We start from the raw sequence: 4,901 nt of genomic DNA on the forward strand, positions 1-4,901 counted from the left end.
AACTGCACGGCCATTGGTTCGTGCAGCGTATTAAAAACAAACCAATGGCTAGGCAGCAGAGCTGCATGAGCCTATGGCGACGAAGCCTGCCAAAGCCCGCCAGAATGGGCGGGGCATCTGGCTATATAAGCGAGCATTTGCCACAGGATTCTCAGGTTATTTTGACTGAAGCGACGACTGAGTCATGCAGCTACATAGCACGGCTAGCAACACAGTACTCGTTCCCGTATCTCAGGGAACCGAGGTTACGTTAGTAACGAGTACGTTCCCTTTCGATACTACACTCGTACTGCGTCTTGCTAGACGCATATGGGAACACAGTACAATCACGCCGTGCTAATATAGTGGAACGACTAAAAGTATCAAATTCCATAAGCAACCAATGCCCACAGAGAAGTTAACAACAACCCAAGGCTAAGACGGGCTGAGCTTCCTGAAGTCACACCCGGCCTGGTTAATCATTCCAGAGTACTCCTGTAACTTTGACACCCAGGGGTTGAGAGCTAACAGGTGAACTAATGCCAGAGAGCTTGAGTGTGATACAGCCAAGGGCTCTCTGCCAGATCTGTTTACACAGAGCTAGCAGGTGAACTAATGCCAGAGAGCTTGAGCGTGATACGGCCAAGGGCTCTCTGCCAGATCTGTTTACACAGCGCATGTCACTTCAAGCATAAAAGACCCTTGCCTGCAAGGCCGGGACTTCCAGGTTATAAAACCTTGCGAATGTGAACGGCGAGGCCCAACTGACCACCTCACAAATATCCGCAATGGACACACCACTGGACCATGCCCAAGACGAGGCGATGCCTCTAGTCGAGTGGGCCCGTACTCCAATGGGGCATTGAAGACCCAAAGAAGAGTACGCTAGCGAGATGGAGTCTACTATCCCTCTAGAGAGTCTTTGCTTCGTGACCGGAAGCCCTTTGGTGCGGTTACCGAAGCTGACAAAGAGTTGTTCCGACCGCCTATAGGGTGCGGAATGCTCAATATAGATTCTCAGAGCTCTGATGAGGCAGAACAGAGATAGCTCTCTGTCCTTTTCAGAGGGAGGAAGCGCGGAGAGCGTAATGACCTGTGCTCTGAACGGAGTGGAGAGCACCTTAGGTACGTAACCGTGCCTTGGTTTCAGGACGACTTTAGTGTCGTTAGGCCCGAATTCCAGCCAGGCAGGGCTAATAGAGAGCACCTGCAGGTCCCCTATTCGCTTTACTGATGCCAGTGCTAGAAGCAGAGCAGTCTTCAGCGATAGCGACCGAATGTTGGCAGACTGTAGCGGCTCGAAAGCAGGGCCCTTCAGGGCCCTCAGCACAGTGGGCAGATCCCATGAAGGGACAGTAGGGGGATGAGGCGGATTCAGCCTCCTGGCACCCCTTAGGAAGGTGCAGGGCCCATAGGTTGGGCCGAGGATGCCATATTGTCCTGTTCGCTTGAGAGAGGAGATCCTGTCTCAGCGGAACAGGCCAAGGGGCCGCTATCAACAGCTGAGTTAGCTCTGATAGCCACAGATGGTTCATCCAAAGGGGGGCCACCAGGAGAACCTTGTGTTTTTGTTCCCTTACTCGCCTGATTACCTGTGGGATCAGAGCGATCTGGGGAAAAACATAAAGGAGGTTGGGCCAATGGTGGGCCAACGCGTCCCTGGTCTTTGAGAAATAAATTGGGCAGTGAGAGTTGTTTTCTGAACCTGAGTTGGAGGTGTCTGTCGTGACAACTGTCCTTCTGCAAACCATCCCCATGGCCACGCACTGTTCCATCCATTGGGAGTTCTTCCAGGGGGCCAGGGCTGTTACACAGGCCTGACTCACCCTGATCTGCAGGCGTCCTTGACGCCACGCATGGGATGGAACCCGTGGTTTCAACCAGCGCTGAAGGGGGGCAATACGAAGCAGACCCAACTGTAGCACTGGCGATGCTGCCGCCATGAGGCCCAGCATCCTCTGAAACGCTTTGAGAGGGCGAGTGGAACCAATCTCGAAGGAGGTCGCCGGTCTGACATGACTACAGCTCTCATTTGGGCTGAGTCGAAAATTGTTCCCAGGAACGATATTCACTGGCTGGGGAACAACGTGCTCTTGGCAAAATTGACCCTGAGTCCCAGGCACTCCAGGTGGCTGAGGAGGAGGGTCCTGTGTGATATTAATTCTGCCTCCGACTGGGCCAGAACGAGCCAGTCGTCGAGGTAATTGAGAATGCGGATTCCCATCTGTCTCAGAGGGTAGTGAGAGTGAGTCCATGCACGTCGTAAAAGTGATAAGCCACTCCCTCGAACGCGAATCTCAAGAATCGCCTGTGACGGGGGGTTATCTGGATGTGAAAGTATGCATCCTTCAGGTCCAGAGAAAAGAACCAGTCCCCTGAGTGAATTTGCACGAGGATCTGTTTCAGTGTAATCATCCTGAATGACCTTTTCATGAGGGCGTGATTCAGATTCATCACCTCTGAGTGCAGGACATGAGCATCCTTTCTTTGCACTGAGGTGGGGACCACGTCGCTGAAGCGCGGGGGTCTTCGAGCGAATTGGAGTGAATATCCTCATTTTATTATCCCCATAACCCATCTCGACACTCCGGGGATGGCCTTGAGGGGCGGTCCGGCCATAGCGAGATCTGACCCCATCCTCTTCCTGTCTCGCAGATCAGGATGATGCCTAATGCGCCTGGTCCAACGCAATCTTGGGTCGGGGTCCCTGGCGCTTAAGAAGAGGGTAGCATTTGGCCGAGCGAGAGCGTCCCCACGTCTGCCGAGCCTTAGCGGGCTGAACGGCGCGGGCGGCAGGTGCTGGCAGACTTAGGGCGAGCAGAGGCAGCAGTGGAGCTGGAGTACTTAGGCAGGAAATGTCGCATAGCTTCAGTAGGGAGCGCGCCACAATCTGGTGAGCTTGTCATAGACCTCCAGGAAAAATGGAGAGGAACGCTGACGAGGGGCCTGGCGGCGCCCCGGCAGGAACCAATCATCCAGACCGCCAGGAGGGCTCCTCTGGCGGAGACCACTTTAAACCCAGCTCTTCAACCGCTTTGGAGAGGATACGGAGAAGCTCGGCATCCATCCCATCTTTGGTGGTGCTGGGCGCGGACGATGGCGAGGGGGTGGGGTCATTCACCGAACCCAACAGCTCCTCTGCATCCGATGCTGCCAATGATATGCTGTCATCAAGCAGCTCGTCCTCACTTCCCCCAAATGAGATCAGGTCACTCACACCAGCAGAGGGACGCTGATCAGACTGGGAGTAAAGGACGGGAGAATACACTTCTCTGGGGTGAGAGCGAGGCACGCGGGATCTGGACCGACGGGGGCTCGCTCGCAGCCGGTCGCTCGAGCCCTCTGCCCGGCTGTTTTTTCCAGGTCCCTGGGAGGAAGAAAACGGGAGGGTGCGAGGGGCGGAGTCGCTCTCTGAAAAGAAAGCAATCCGTGAGCGGAGAGAGGCGAGACTGAAGTTCTTGCAACGGGAACAAATAGCTCCCGTGAGTGCTGCTTCCACATGGGATTTCCCCAAGCAGGAAAAGCACTCCGTGTGGCCGTCATCAGCGTGCAGGGGAGACCCGCACAAACCGCAGTAATGGCGTGGCATTTGCAACAACGCCAAGTTCTTTTAGTAGCTCTTTTAGTATCGCCGGATGGCAGCAGGGGAAATGGACCGGAACTGCTGTGTCGCTGAAGCGGCGGAGAAGCAGGTCAGCCGTGCTGAGAGGTCCCGATTCCAGCTGCGAAGGCGTGTCAACGGCGAGCGGCTTCGGATCAGCGTAGAGACGTAGAGTCATCGCTGAAGGAGAAGAAATCTGAGAATCCTGTGGCGAACGCCCGCTTATATAGCCAGATGCCCCACCCATTCTGGTGGGCTTTAGCAGTCTTTGGCGGGCTTCATCGCCATAGGCTCGTACAGCTCCGCTGCCTAGCCATTGGTTAATTTTTAATACACTGCACGAACCAATGGCCGTGCAGTTTCAATGCGTGAATGAAAAAAGGCTTCAGTTCGGGAGAAAAAAGGCTTTTTCCCATATGCTTCTAGCAAGACGCAGTACGTGTAGTATCAAAAGGGAACTTGTTTTTTAGGGAAATATTTAAGTATAAATAATATGTGCAATGATTTAAAAAAGACAAGAAATTATTCACACTATAAAAAAAAGATTTTTACAAGACTATTTCTGTCTTTTTACTTACAAATTATTTAATTTAATGTGTTGCTTGCAATTTCTTTGTGAAATGTACTAGTCATTTCTGAGTGAAAATTGTTTCATAGCAAATCAGTGCAAATGTGTACCATAGAGGGTTAAAAGAAAGCTGGAAGCTCTCAGGTATTTTCTTTGAGGGATTTTTTCTTTTCTTTTGCACTTTACAGATATTGAAGACAAACATAAAGCATACAATTTGCTGAAAATAAAGCCTTGACAAGCTAGATGACTCCGCTCTATATCTACTTGATATAACTGTCAAACACCAAAAGTAATACAATTGTTTATGCTGGATTGATAGATTAAAGAAACAAATTCATCCTTAGAAGGCAAAATACACACGGTTTTATAGTCACATTTATACACTATTCACAAAATTGCACATGAGATTATAAACTAAATACAATTATAAACAGCTATATTTGTATCGACATGTTCTTGATGCTAATGTTCATGTGGCAAGACAATTAGAGTATCAGTACAATTAATTATCAATCTGATTCTTCACTTCGAGCAGAACTGCGATCCAGATCAGTCGCCCTTGATATGGAAAAAATGAAATAAACGGTCATAATCTGTTTGGCACACTCACACACACACACACATATGGAACCTGAGAATTCCAGTTCTGATTATCAGACTATGGCATTTCAACTGGCTCATTGTGACACACTGACATTTAGACTATAATGTGCAAACAAAAATGATTATTTCAAATGTTCTCCATATACT

This window comes from Sinocyclocheilus grahami, unplaced genomic scaffold, assembly GCF_001515645.1.
Source record: "Sinocyclocheilus grahami isolate Dianchi unplaced genomic scaffold, SAMN03320097.WGS_v1.1 scaffold630.1, whole genome shotgun sequence".
NCBI classification, from domain to species: Eukaryota; Metazoa; Chordata; class Actinopteri; order Cypriniformes; family Cyprinidae; genus Sinocyclocheilus; species Sinocyclocheilus grahami.